The sequence below is a fragment of the Capsicum annuum genome, chromosome 9 (assembly GCF_002878395.1).
Source record: "Capsicum annuum cultivar UCD-10X-F1 chromosome 9, UCD10Xv1.1, whole genome shotgun sequence".
NCBI lineage: Eukaryota > Viridiplantae > Streptophyta > Magnoliopsida > Solanales > Solanaceae > Capsicum > Capsicum annuum.
The window spans coordinates 156,864,167-156,880,661 of NC_061119.1; positions in this window are offsets into that span (position 1 = coordinate 156,864,167).

Below are 16,495 nucleotides of genomic sequence, written 5' to 3' on the forward strand. Positions count from 1 at the left end.
CAGTATGGGTTTAAGTTTTGTCCTCATGCAATATGGTAAGGTCATAGCCTATGTCTCCAGACAGCTAAAGCCCCATAAGAAGAATTAGCCTACTCATGATCTTGAGTTAGCAGTCATAGTATTTGTCTTAAAGATTTGGAGGTATTATCTATATGGAGTTCATGTAGATGTCTTCATAGATCATAAGAGTCTCCAGTATGTATTTTCTCAGAAAGATCTCAATCTTCTTCAGAGAAGGTGGTTAGAGCTTTTGAAAGATTATGACATGAGAGTTCTTTATCATCTAGGCAAGGCCAACATTGTGGCCGACGCTCTCAGTTGATCTCCATTGGTAGCGTTTCTCACGTAGAAGATGGTAAGAAGAAGATAGCCCAAGAAATTTATCAGCTTGACAGACTAGGCATTCGCTTAGTCGACTCTTCACAGGGTGGTGTATGTGTTTAGAGTAGTTCAGAGTTATCACTAGTTTCTGAGGTGAAAGAAAAGTAAGACAGGGATCGCAGCCTTTCCAAGCTAAAAGAGTCAGTTTAGAATCAGAAAGTAGAGGCTTTCTCGAAAAGGGGAGATAATGTTCTTCATTGTCAGGGTCGTCTGTGTGTTCCAGGTGTAGATGACTTTAGGAAGTAAATTCTTGTAGAGGTGCATAGTGTGCAATACTCTATTCATCTAGGGGCCACAAAGATGTATCTCGACTTGCGGAAGATCTATTGGTGGAGTGGGATGAAAAGTGATATTGCAGAGTTTATGGATAAGTGCTCTACATGTCAGCAGGTTAAGTTAGAGAATCAAAAACCTAGTAGGTCTATGTAGGAGTTCACCATTCCTACTTGGAAGTGGGAAGAAGTGAACATTGATTTCGTAATAGGTTTGCCTCAAACTCGACATCAGCATATTTAGTTTGGGTCATTATAGATAGAATAACCAGGTCAGCTTATTTCCTTCCAGTTCGTACCACTTATTCATCCGAGGATTACACCAAACTCTATATTAGGGAGTTGGTTAGATTACACGGTGTTCCCTTATCTATCATCTTAGACAGAGGTACAGAGTTCATCTCTTATATTTGGAAAGCATTCCAAAAGGGTCTTGGTACCCAAGTTCATCTCAGTACCACCTTTTATCCTCAGATAGATAGTCAAGTAGAAAGGACCATTCAGACTCTTGAAGATATGCTAAGGGCGTGTGCAGTTGATTTCAAGGAAAGTTGGGATGACCACTTGCCTATGATTGAGTTTGCATATAACAATAGCTATTATTCCAGTATTCAGATGGCTCCATTTGAAGCTCTCTATGGTAGGAGGTATAGATCTCTAGTCGGCTGGTTCAAAGTTAGTGAGGCCTCAGTCATCAGTCCTGACTTGGTATTTGATGCCTCAGAGAAAGTTAAGTCGATCAGAGATAGACTTCGGGCTGCTCAAAGCTGACAAAACTCTTACGCAGATGTTCGTAGAAAGGATCCCGAGTTTGAGGTCAATGATTATGTCTTTCTCAAGATCTCTCCCATGAAGGGAGTGAAGAGGTTTGAAAAGAAAGGGAAACTTAGTCCCTGCTATGTCGGTCCCTTCAGGATTCTTAGTCGCTTCGGTAAGGTAGATTATGAGCTTGAATTGCCTTTAGATCTAGACTCGGTTTATCTGGTCTTCCGTGTCTCCTTGCTCAAGAAGTACGTAGGTGACCCAGCAGTTGTAGTCCCTATTCAGAACATTGATGTTCAGGACAACCTCTCTTAAGAAGAGATTCCAGTTGAAATTTTAGACTATCAGATTCGTAGGCTGAGGAACAAAGAAGTCCCTCTAGTGAAAGTTCTTTGGGAAAATTAGTCCGTTGAGGGAGCTACTTGGGAAGCAGAAGCAGACATGCATACCAAGTACCCTCACCTTTTCTCTTCCAACCCAGATCAAGCTAAAGGTAACAGTCCTCCTTAAGCTTATTCAGTTTCACGTTCAGCATTCAATACAACTTGATATTTTGTTTCATGTTCATGTTCCATCACAAATTTGGTATCAAGTACCATAACATATTTATTCATGCATACATGTATCAATCCAGTAAATAATCATGCATCATATATGCATTCTCATTGCGAGAACCTCAGTCATGCATTCATGAATCAGTTACACGTGCATCAGATATGCATGTTCAATATAACGCATTCAGTTTGTTAGTTATAAGATCATGTTACAGCTACTCATGTTCAGATTTTTGTTTCCCCTCTTAGTCAGTTCCATTCGAGGATGAATGTTCTTAAGGGGGAGATATTGTAATACCCGTGCCTTTTTCCTAGCTAGAAATCATCTCAAGGATGCTAGGACTTACTTTGAAATGCAAACCTATCTTTTTACACATGTTATTTTTGATATTTTAACTTTCTATCATGGGGAAAATTGAGTTAGCTTTCCAATGGTACCAATTTTGTCCAAATCCGACATCAGATGAGGAAGTTATGGACGTTTTACTTGGAACTGTCGGAAATGCCCAGGTATGACGTCTAAGTTGACCGACCGCCACATAATTGATGGACCGCCACTTTGACCATCACAACCAACGAAGTTGAGCCACGTACTAGATAAGGACTGGCGGATGAGTTGACGGACAGTCAAAGTTGTGACGGACTGTCACCCAGGCTGTCAACTCTTATCCAGTGAACCCTATTTCTGGTCTACGTCTGAAGGGCTAAGTAATGGACCGCCAAGTGTCTGACAGACCATCAGTCAGACCATCACATACCATGTTCAGTTTATTTCCAGGTTATTTTAACAGAGGTATTTTGGTCACTTACCACTCGCCTATATACCTAGATGAGTCCGAATTCAACCATTTTGCTCATTGTCATTCCACAAATAAAAACTAGGGTTTCTCTCTAAATTTAATCCCCAATAACAAGACCCAATACTCTTCAAGAATCGAAGGATTTCAAACCCTTCAAGTTTAAAAACATCAAGAACCCTGAGTCAGGTGTTAATTATATAAGGGAAAAGGCATCATTTCCACCCCATACTATACAAGAAAAGTCTAAGCCACACCTAAATTATATAAGTGACCTATTACACACCTTAACAATATAAAAGTGATATTATTACCTCCTCGCGACCCCCATTCTAAGGCGCGTGTGTTACTTATTTTAGGCACATCCAGCCTATTAAATAAAAAAAGTAAATAGAAAAAAACAGTAAGGGAAAAGGCATCGTTTCCACCCCAAACTATAGCCGAAAAATTGAATCCACACCTAAACTATATTAGTGACCTATTACACACCTTAACTATAAAAAATAATACTTTTTACTAACGTGGTACTAATGTGGCAGCGCGTGTAAAACACTACACCACATGCAAGTGGTGGTAGCCTGATAGGGTGTAAATAGTTTCACTTTTTTATAGTTTAGGTGTGTAATAGGTCACCAGTATAGTTTAGGTATGGATTCAACATTTTGGGTATAGTTTGGGGTGAAAACGATGCCTTTTTCCCATTATATAATTCAATATGAATTCTATGCCATTGTTTTGTTGCTATTATTATGGTATGAAGAATTTATGATAATGAAGTGATAAAATATGTACATGATATATATCCCATGCACTCCCTACCATGCACAATATGTTGAAAACTACATGTGGTATATTATCCCTTACTTATGATATTATGAATTGTGAACTCCAATCTTGTGATCAAGTCATGTCATGTGTGTCAATTTCCTTCCATCGAGTCCTGGGGGTATTCATACCTAAAAAATATAGCTGTGTGCCTAGAGCCAAGTCAAGTTATCCCAATAATCTCAGTGAATCCATGATCTATAGAACTCAGCCAGTCATGTGACAAAGAAAACCTTTGAAATCTCATGATCTCAGCAAAATCTCAGATAGTAGTGCTATTCCGTCAGTCAACCGAAGTTAGTTACTCAGTCTATGTACAGTCAGTTAAATCATGTTCAATATTTTCATATGGGAGAATTTAGCACTGAGTGAACCCAAGGATGGGAACTCACCTGCCAGTTTAGGGTGTGATTCTTAGCAGTCATCCTTGTGCTCCAGAACTACGTAGCCAGTGTAGGTTGAGACATCTTAACCTGTCATACTAGGGTTGATGAGGTGGCTTAACTTGTCAGTTTAGGGTTCCCACCATTCTTATTTGAGTACCTTCCAGATGAGGGTCACTCACAACTCTCCTTACTAGTGGCACGGTATTGACACCCCTCCAGTCGGGGCAGAGATTGGACCCCAACTTAGCTATATGCATTATTGGGGCATGTCGGTTAAACAGCTACTTCCCACAATTTCAGGATCAGTCTCAGTAAAAGAACTCAGATAGTTCTTCATATATCAGTAGACCAAGACTTCCAGATACAGTCAAATTCAGTTATAGTACGAAACTCAGATAGCTCCATCAGACCCAGGACTATCAAACACAGTCACCCATGTTGACAGAACCATAGTTTCAGTCATGTCAGAAATCAGTAAATCATGTATTAGCGTACAGATCCACTATTATATATTTATGTTTCCAGTTATTATGTATGTATGTTTGTACTCTCACGTTCATATTAGTCGGTCAGTTAGCATTGCTGATGCATGTAAACCCTTTTTATTTAGCCTACCTCACTCGTATAGGTACTCCAGTTGTACTAACGCATTTGTGCTATGGTGATTTCTTTTTATGTTACACCATAGGTTTAGAGACATGAGCTCCAGACCACCAGTAGCATTCGCATTCCAGTATACAGAGCTAAAGTGAGTCCTCTTCATTCAAGGACGATATGATTCGATTCATTTATTATTTTAGTTAGATTTCAGTTTACGAAGTTAGTTGGAGACATGTTCCTTCAACTCCTTATTTATTCAGTACTTCAAGGCTTTCAGATACAGTTTAGATTTAGTTCAGTTGGATTTAGACTTCAGTTATCTTGGGTATTTTTCACCCATATGGATGTTAAATTATTTTAGTTGAACCTTATGGTCTATTGTTTATGTTTTCCTCATATTACATATATGTTATGCAGTGTACAATTACAGATATCAGTCATGGGTTAGCTTGTAATCCCTCGGGGTCATGAGCACCGTCTAGCATTTTGGTTCAGAAAATTGAGGTGTTACATCACCTCTCACTATTAATATAGGAATAAGCCTAAAAACATAGTGGGGGCAATCCTTGTCCTTATGGATAAACTCATTGCATATATAGCAACTTCTTGGCCCGAATAAATCTAAAAGGGTATGATTAAGCTAGAATAACCACCCTAAGATGATGCCCACCTCTAACATCCTTACCTCGAGCAGTGTGACCACTGAACTAACCCTGATAACACACCTTCTTAGCGCCTCCCTGATATGCTCAAAGAATAGACTCAATCTTTTTTATGTGATCCACTATACTCTAAAATGATGCCCCCAACACTATTATCTAGGTTGTAGACAATCGAAATGAAATATCCAATCCCTTCAAAAACTTTCAAGTCTTCCTAGAATCAGTGGTAATTCTAGTAAAACAATATCTAGACAAGGCATGGAAATATGCCCCATACTTGGTAAAACTCATGAATCCCTACTCCAAGTGATCAAACACGTCTGTCATTTAATCCCTTAAATAGTAGGGCATGAACCCATCCAAGAAGGCCTCAACAAACTAATCCCAAGTCATCTTTAATGAAATAATAGGTTTGTAACTAACAAGTAACCTCCACTAATCCCTAACTATATCTCTGAACTGGTAGGCAGTGCAAGCAACCCTATGCGACTTAAGCGATCCAAGGTTATGAAACTTTTCCTGATAGTCAATTAAGAACTCATAGGGATCCTCAACCATATCACCACTGAACTTGGATGGACCCAAGAAAGTAAATCTCTTGAACCTCTTTTGATCCTTAAAAGACATAACTATACCCATAGCAATAGAAAACAGTGAATTTAGTCGACTGAGGTTCCACCTAAAAGGGAAACATAGATGAAAGCCAAACTCCTAAACTCAGAATACCATACTCAAAAACTAGTATAGAAGGAGGAATAGTACTCAGAGTCTATGGAATACCATAAGAAAACATCAGTGCTGATGGAGAAACCATACTTAAAGCTAGAGAAAGACGATAAACAGACTCTATCACTGATGGAGGTACCTCTTGGAGCTAGAGGAAAACCATAAGTAGACTGGATCCAACTGAGGTACAATACTCAAATTTGGAGGGACACCAGGTACACTCAAAGGAACACCCTCCAAATAAGTCAACAAATGAATTAATAACCCTTTTAAGACTAGGGTAGTAGAACTCTATGGAACTTAAGTAGTTCCCATATCTCTAGTATGCTCAACCTTGATGTTAGGGGGGATCCCTATAGTACTACCTCTAGAAGGAGCCGATACTTATGCCGATCCTCTATCACAGGCCTATCCACGACTCATAACTTATCCCTTAGATTAGGATATCTCTTTGGATGTTGGCTCAACATCCCTAACCTCATGGGATCTAGTCCTCACCATCTGCTTAGGAAATAGTAAAACATAATTTAGATGATAAGGGACAAAATAAAAAAGTTTCCTAAACATATCTTATAACCTCTCAAAGATAGATATAGACGTCTATATATCAATCCATGACACTCTGCAAAACACCCTATTCTTACATTGATGAGATCGATGAACCTGGATCTAATACTAATTTGTCACAACCTAAAGATTAGGTTATGATGACACTTTTCACAGCTAAGCCTTGCAAGTAAGTCAATCACCCAAACTAATATGTAATAGAAAATCATAACATAAATCCAAAGGTGAGACTTCTAGATAAAATCCAAACCATACATGTACAATGATATAGGATGACTGAATAAAAATAATACCATAAACTATCCCAAAACCTGGTGTCATAATGTAAGAACAATTTACATACAACCCAAAGTCTAAAAATACAACTCAATATCTAAAAGAAACCACAAGTCTATCTCTAAATAAAAATAAGACATAAACTAGATAGGATGAGGTTTGAAGTCAACTTTGAAAACAGAAATTGATCACTACCTCAAATATATCAAATCATTGCTAAAACTCAGCTGTTGTATTATACACTCATACCTGGATTTGCACTAAAAGGCTATAGTAGGGATGCGTATGGTCCACTTATACTTAGTAGGCATCATAGGCTGACTAAGCAAAGTAGAAAATAAGGTTATAAATAGACACTATGAGTACATCACTTGTAAGCAGAAAATATCCCAAATGGTAGCTCACACTGTCTCCACTAATTATTCTAAATATTGCATAAAAGTAGGAAATAGGTACATAAAAGATATAGAATATACATGCATCAAATAAAATACAGAAATATAACACTGAAGATGCATAAATGAATGGATGCAATAAGGATGAATGATGATGTGATATGATTGAGGTTATCACGTAACCTCTATATACACCTATCGAGCATCAGTGCTTCTAGATATGACCCATATAGGGTTCTTAACCCATATACAATCTCAATATTCAATCCCAATCTCCATGTCCATATCTTTTCTCTAATTCGTGGGCTATGATAAAGGGTTTGGTGAAACATCACATTTCTATCAAAAATTAGTATTTCCACAATGGTACCAATGTCTCGTGGATATAAGTATGAGATGAGGATTTAATGCTCTCAACTAAACCAGTAAAAAGATCTCGAATCAACATAATATACATGTACATGAGCTCAATTTTACTCAATATGTCAACCATCCATGATTCTATATAAGCCATGTACCATTAGAGTGAAGAATGAAAATGAAATATCATTATTATCATACTAACCCTAACTTAGGAATTTTTAACATGAAAAAAATAGCTAAATACATACACAAGTCCAATAATATCAAATAAGACCCCCACATGGGATACACATAGAAAATATCATCCCAAGTCTCACACAATAACAATATAAACCCCCACATTGTCACACAATAGTTATAATATTATTTCAGTGATTATGACCCATACCCATATCATGTTTTTATACAAATATTAACTACTCAACCTAGTTTAAAGAAGGTAACCCATAACCTACCTCATAAAGATTGAATCCAAGCCTAAAATCCTTTATACAAAGATTTTACCCTCTCGAACAACCTCAAAATCAAATAAACATACAAATGTAGAATCTATGCTTAAAAGGAAAGTCAATGATACCCATATTACCCATTTTTAAGTCGGGATCAGAATGGACCCTCGAAATAGATTTTGAAAAGAGAATGGGGTAAAACCAGAATTTTTTCTTATAAAAACTTTACCCATGACTAAAGGAAGCCATAGGATAAAATCCAAGTAAAAGCGGGTTGAAAATGAGTTTTAAAATAAAAACTATTTTATGCCTTTTGGGCCAAAATCCCAAAATTCGCGTTTGAAATCACGAATTAATTGGATTTAGATGACAAGAATCAAAGAAAAATAGTTGAAACAGTGATTTGGAGCTTACCCAAGCTCTGAAATGGAAGAAATCAACCAAAATCTTAACACGAAGCTCAAAGTACCAATAATAGATGAAAAACTGAGAAAGGATATATTTATACTGACAAAGCATTGGCTACTAAAGTGGTCAATTAACTGCATAAGTGATGACTGCATTAGCGTAGGTCGACCGCTAAAGCGATCCAACCCTACAAGGATTGACCGCTAAAGCATTCCCGTTACTGCTAAAGTGGAGTCCACTAAATTAGTTAGGTTTTACTTTAGTGATACCTAATTTCCTAGTTGGGATCTTCTTTAGCAGTACCTGGGCCACTAAAAAGGCTACTACTTTAGCATTCCCATGGCCGCTAAAGCGGTTGTGCCATATTTTTGGTGCACCAGCAACTTTGCTAACATGCAAAGTTGTTAACCAAGCCCTCAGGAATTATTCAAAATCCTATACAGTCAAATGAAATACACTATTACACTAAATTTTATATTCCAAACTAAATGGCTGTATAAGCTTTTTAAAAATAGGTTGCTTTCATAATATTGACCCTCGAGGTCCAATTTCATAATTCTTGAACTGAGGGTCAAAATGAGACCCAAAAGCTATAAAATCACACCAACCACGTTACTAATCCAAAGTTGACTTTTCAAATATGCTGTCTAGTCTATTTTTCCATCCAATACAAAGAATAATAAATGTTGACCAAAGTCAACTATAAGACCTTTTAACCTCTAAACACTACAAACTCGTATATCTCTTTCTGAATCGAATCAAAATTGTGACAATCATTCCCATCCTAGAAACAACACAACACCCACGAGGTGGGATAAGATGGTCAAACATATAAAAGATGAAAATTTCAATAAATCAAGTCCTTATAAAATTGGACTAGCGGTCGAGGTGGCTGAGGAAATAGCAACGCTGGGGGAGAGGCACATCCAGGGATGGATTTAGCTCAAGTTAATGACCAGGGTCACTATTATGTATTTTTGAGAAAGACTAATGTTGAGTCTTTGGATGCAATGATAACAGGGACTATTTTTATGTGTGACCGTATGGCTTCTATTTTGTTTAATTCAAGTTCTACTTATTTTTATGTGTCTGGATAATTTATGGTGGGTCTAAATCTAGTTTTTGATGTACTTGATTATCCTATTCATGTGTCTACTTGACTTGGAGAGACTGTGATAGCAACCTATGTTTGTCGTTCTTGTCATGTATTATTTCTGGGTTTTTAGACTTAGGTAGACTTAATTATTGTGTATATGTTGGACTTTGATGTAATTTTGGGTACAGTTTGATCATCTCCATATCATGTTATTTTAAATTATAATACTCATATAGTGACTCTAGCAATGTCGGTCTTAGATAAAATAGTGTGAGAGGAATTATATAAGGCCAACCTAGTGAGGATTATATCATTTATTTAGGCGAAAAAGTTAGTGGGAAAGGGGTGTTTAGCATTTTTAGCTTATATTTGGGATGTAGATGCAGGGTCCCCTCCTATTAAGTTAGTTTTGGTGGTTTCTAAATTTCAAGATGTGTTTTCTTTAGACCTACTAGGTATGCCTCCAGACAAGGATATCAATATCTGTATTGATATGGAGCCAGGCACTCACCCGATATCTATTACACCTTATTAAATGGCTCCACTTGAGCTGAGGGAACTCAAAACTCAACTATAGAAGCTACTTGATAAGTGCTCATTCATCCTATTTCTTCACCTTGGGGTTCCCCAATCTTAATTTTTAAGAAGAATGGTAGTTAGAGGATGTGTATTAATTATTAGTAGTTGTATAAGGTTACTATTCAGAATAAATATCCCTTGCATCACATAAATGGCTTATTTGAGAAGTTGTGTGGTGTCTCAGTCTTTTCAAAAGTTGATTTAAGTTTGAATTATCATCAATCAAAAATTAGAGTTACGAATATATTAAAGACAACTTTTAGAATTTGGTATGACCATAATGAGTTTCCAGTGATGTCTTTTAGGTTGACAAATGCACTTGTAGGCTTCACGAGTTTAATGAAAAGGATCTTTAAGTCATTCATGGATTCGTTTGTTATTATTTGTATTTATGATATTCTTGTCTACTCCAAGAGTAAAGAGGAGCATCCAGGTTATATCCATATATTCTTAGAGATTGTAAGGGAGAGAAAATTATTTGCTAAGTTCTCTCTGTGTGAATTTTGGTTGTCTTCAGTTGCTTTCTTGGGGAATGTTGTGTCTACAAAGTGGTCATTATGTGTTCTTAGAAGATTGAGGCAGTACGGAATTGGATTTGGGCTAGTTCAGTGATTTAGATCAGAAATTTTATGGGACTTGCTAGATATTACAACAGATTTGTAAAGAACTTCGCAACCATTACAACACACTTGACAAAGTTGACTAAAAAAGAGGTGGCATTTTTTTAGTCAGACCAATGTGAAGAAATTTTCTAAAATCTCAAGATACTCTTGACTACAACACCTATTGTTTCATTGCCAATTGAAGGTAAGGACTTTATATTATTTTGTAATGCTTCACTTTTGGGTTTGGGTGTTGTGTTGATGCAGTATACCCAACCCGTGTCTTAGAGTTGGTAGTGGTGGTGTTTGGACTGAAGATTTAGAGACATGATCTTTATGGTGTCATCTATGAGGCCTTCAAAGACCATCATGGCCTACAGTACGTGATGGTTAAGGCAGCAGAGGTTGATAGAGTTTCTGAAGGATTATGATGTGTCTATTCAGCATCATCCAGGTAAGGCCAATATAGTAGCAGATGCATTAAGGAGGGAAGCTGCAAGTATGCATAGATTATCGTTTTTGCGGGCATCTAGGAAACCATTAGATAGAGAGTTCCAAACTCTAGCATCTCAGAGAATGCAGTTTGGAGTCTCAAATGAGGGTGGTATGTTGTCCAGTGTTGAGGTAAAGTCAACATTCATGGAATAGATTAAGGCCAACCAATTTGAGTATGAGAAATTTAATTCATCTGAAATAAAATGGTGTGCAGATAACTGGTGGATGCTGCTCTTGAAGACGGAGGGATGTTATGGTTTAAGGAAAGATTGTATGTTCCTCGGGTTGGTGATTTTATCCATGATATTTTTAAAGGCCCATTGTGATGCTTTATTCATCCGGGTATAACCAATATGTACCATGACTTAAGGTAGTTGTATTGGTGTCCCAGAATGAAGAGGGACATGGTGAACTATGTGTTCATATGTTTATATTGTTAGTAGGTGAAATATGAGGATTAAAAGTCTGCAGGATTGTTTCATAGGATACATATACCTATGTAGAAGTAGGAGCATATTTATATGGAATTTGTGGTGGGTCTCCCTAAGAATTTGGGGAGGTATGACTCTATTTAAGTGATAGTGGATTGGCTAACGAAGTTAGCTCACTTCTTGAAAGTTTGGGCAGACTATAATTCTTAGCAGCTGTCTAAGATTTATGTCAAAGGGAATGTGAATCATTGTGGAGTGTCACTTACTATTGTTTTAGACAGGGATTCTGAGTACACTACCATGTTTTAGGATAGACTGGATGAGAAGTTGGGTACCAGACTTACATTTAGCACAACTTTTCACCATCAGACTGATGGTCAGTCAAAGAGGATGAATTAGGTGCTAAAGGTCATGTTTAGGTCTTGTATGACTGACTTTGGTAGCCATTGGGACCAATTTCTTCTATTTTTTGAGTTCTCATATTGCAAGAGTTATCACTCTATTATTAATATGTCACCATTTGAGGCTCTATATGGGAGGAAGTGTAGGACACCAATTGGGTGTTTTGAGGTAGAAGATGTTAAGCCTTTGGGAACAGATTTAGTAAAGGAGGATTAGGAAAAGTTAAGGTTTATTCAATCCAAATTTCTAGCTGCTCAAATCAGACAAAAGGAGTACAGATACCATAAGGTAAGAGACATTGCAATACCCCGAGATTCCAAACCAATAGTAGAACCATGATTCAAGATCATGAGAAATAAATTCTAGTGATTTAGTAGTTTTATGATCAAGTTTGATGTATTTTAAGGCTTCGAATACTTCCTATCTATTAGATGAATCAAAACATCCCTTAACGATTGAATTCTTGGGAACGATAATGGTATAGTCAACTTCAAACAAGAATATCTCTCTTTATACTATGAATTTTGAGCTCATAACACACCAAAAGATATATAATTGAATTATATTTCCAACGATATCAATTTCACCCAAATTCAATATTGGAGCAAAAAGTTATACCCATTTTACTCCAGCATGTCAACCTGGCAACTAAGTGACGAAATGAGCTGATGGCTTATCAGCCCATGTCATCAGGCTTAGACAAAAACCCATCAATTTCAGCTCTCAGGTGAAGACCTAGGCTGACAGGGTATCATAGATTTGACAGCTTATCCACCTTGGTCGTCAGCTAAAATTTTCAGCAACTGGGAAGTGATTTCGTTCACCCTAAACCTTACCCCCACGACATAAAATGCCAAAAACACGTACTTAGCTATTGTGATTTCGTTTCAAAAGATCTTAACCCTCTTTGTTCCCAAGAACAAAGTTAGGGTTTCTTCCCATTTAACTTCAAGACCCCATCACACTCTCCACAAGGTAATCAAGAATTAAGATTCCCATTCCAGAACCTTCAAGAAAAGTCATTCTCTTTCAAAATTCAAGCTTTTGAGGTATGTTATATGTTGATTCTTGGGTTCTTTTCACCCAAGAATTTCAAGAATCCTTTTTTAAATTCAAGATTATATATTTATGAGATTGTCATGATTTTTGTGAATAGAAATTGAAGTTCATGTTGTTGATGAGTTTTATTTATGACTTGATTTCAAAGATCCAAGCTTTGATCCTAATATGTGATGTTCATGATAAAACCCCTTCAAGTTCCATGATATTGATATATTCATGATAATTAAGTATAGAATCTGTGGTATAACCAAAGCATTCTCCCCATATGTTTGATAGAATGCTTAAGTAAAGAGAATAGTGCCTTTTTAGTATGTTAAGCATGAAATCCCCAATTATGTTATAACTAGTACATGCCAAGTGTTTGTTGAAATGCCTTAGTGAATGTATTATGATAAGTTGGATGCATTTTTATCCATGTGTATTCCTTATTGAACAACTATGAGATATTAGTATGCATACCCTATACTTTACATTTTTATGACATTCAAGTGATTACCGAGATATCATACTGATTGTCTTGTGAGTGAAAGTCCATTGTCATGATATTCAAGTGTGGTCCTATATTATTTATTTATGATATTGAGTCCTCGGGTTATTTATACCTGAAAAATTAGCTACTTGTCTAGAGCCGAGTCAGTCTCAAGATAATCTCAATCGTGCTATGATCAGTAGAATTCAGTCAGCTACAGAACTTAAAAAAATTCAGTAATCTCAATACTAGTTCAATCCAGTTTCCGTATCAGTCTAACTCAGTTCCATATCTAGTTTGGACCTCAGTAGTATTCAAAATCCAGTTCAGAATTCAGTAAAGCTCAGTAAGTTATAGAACTCAATATTATTCAGATAGAAAGTAGAATTCCGAAGTGTTCCGTCAGACAACGGAATTAAGTGAACTCAGTCAGATCAGTCAAGTAAGATGATCAGTAACAGATTTAGCTCAGTCTAATACAGTTTAAGAATTAGTTCAGTGTGTTTCAGTTGGGAGTAGGAACTAGCACCGAGTGATTTTAGGGACGATGGTATCCCCATTAGAGAGGCAAAGTTGTTAGCATCATTCCCTAAACTCTAGAACTATATAGCCATCACAGGACCAGGAGTCACCCATTAGATTAAGGCTTGACAACCTTCTAGGAGTTACCCGATGCCTTAGGCTTGACTTCCTATTCAGGGTCACCCGTTAGAAAGGCTTGACCATAGTAGTGTCTTTACCCGTGGCACGGTACTGACACCCTTCCAGCTGGGGTTACAGGTTGGACCCCACCAGTTCAGATCAGGGCATGTCGGTTAAGTGAGAACTCCCATAATTTTAGCTTCAGATTTAGTCTCAATCAAGAACTCAGATCGTTCTTCAAATTTAGGACCATCAGATACGGTACACAGCTCAGTGAGGAACTTAGATAGTTCCCCAAACTCAGAGATCACCCACTAGATAGGCTTGATCTCAAACTCAGTCAATGATTATGATTATTAGTAGATTCAGAGATCACCTGCTAGATAGGACTGATCTCAGATATAAACCACCATCATCACAGTATAATCAGAGGTCACCCACTAGATAGTCCTGATCTCAGATATCGTCAATCATTATTATTAAGAGTAGACTCAGTTGTTCAGTATCCCTGAGTCAGTGAACTCAGATATCATTACTAGTAGACTCAAACATCAGTAAGTCAGTATTCAAAAACCAATATTCAGAAGTTATTATTCTGTGTTACTACAATTTCAAGGATAGTTTATGAATTCATTCATGTATTCTCATTCAGCATACTCAAATTTTCTTGTCAGTATTGTTCATGCATAAGCCCTTGCATTTATCCTTACCTTATATATCATACCAGTACATACAAAGTACTGACGTATGCTTTTCTTTTGTGCTATGGTTTCTTATATCATAGGTTCAGAAGCACAAGATCCAGAGCACCCTTAGCAGTCCAGACTCAGTCAATAGCAGTAGACGTAGCAATGAGTCCCCATCATTTGAGGATGCTTCTTATTTTAGTATTACCTTAAATTCAGTTTATTTCAGTAGTTGGAGTTATTTGGGGACATGTTCCATCAACTCCTTATTCAGACAGTTCAGAGGCTTTTAGACTACAGAGTTTTTCAGACTAGTTATACAGACAGTTGTTTCAATTTTGATATTGATAGACATTATTCAGTTGTATGTTAAGTTTTTGAACCTTATGGCAAGTTTCCATCAGTTTTCTATATGAATTTCATTATACCATGTAGTGCTCAGTACAGCTACCAGAAAAGGGTTAGCTTGTGGTCCTTTGGGATGATAAGCACCGTGTAGCATTTCGATTATAGAAAATTAGGGCGTTATAGACATGTACTTTCAGGTTGGTGAGCAAGTTTTTCTCAAGGTGTCCCTTGACTTGGTTATCTGTAAAATATTATGGGTTTCTTACAATCTTAGCTAAATAGAAATTTATACTGAAGTCACACAGTTGGTCAAAATTAGTACCAAATTTCCCTAGACCATATTCACTCTGAAATTGGTCAAAACTAGCCTAGCCTAAATTCTATAACTTCTAAATTGGAAGGAATTATGACTTGGGATTTTAAACGTAGAAATCTTATGTAACAAAAAAGGTCGTTGCAATAGATACCAATTTGCCCATTGTTCATTCTCGACTGATGAAACTGGAAAAATAGTCTAAACAAGGAGGAAGAAAAGTACATATAGCCTCAAACAATAAAGAGTACATGTCCCATATGTCCTTCTTGGTATCCCAAGTGTCTTTCTCAATCAGATGATGCTTCCACTATACCTTTATTGAATGAATTTTGTTCATCCTTAATTTCCTGATATCCCAATCCAAAATTGCTACTGGTTCCCATCACTAGACATCACATGGCCCAGATAGGTCACAACATTCAACCATAACTTATGCTTAGAGAATTTAGCATATAATTAATGATCCTTAAGGGTCCACAACACTATATGTTAGTAATCAGTATGATCCACCTTGCTCTTAGAATAATCTAGGATGTCATCAATAAACACAATGATGAATAAGTCCAAAATCTGATGGACGAATCGATTTATAAGATCTATAAATACAGCCAGGGAATTAGTCAAACCAAAAGACATGACCAAGAACTCATAATGTCCATACTGGGTACGAAAAGCAGTCTTAGGGATATCCACTTCCCTAATCTGCAACTAATGATAACCTGACCGGAGATCAATCTTAAAAAAGTACTTAGCACCTTGAAGTTGATCGAATAGATCACGAATCCTAGGAAAAGGATACTTATTCTTACCTTATTTAATTGGTGGTAATCTATACACATCTGACGAGACCAATCCTTCATATGCACGAAGAGCACAAGAGCACCCACGAGGAAATACTCGGATGATTAAAACCCTTATCCAGAATAACTTTTAGCTGCTCCTTA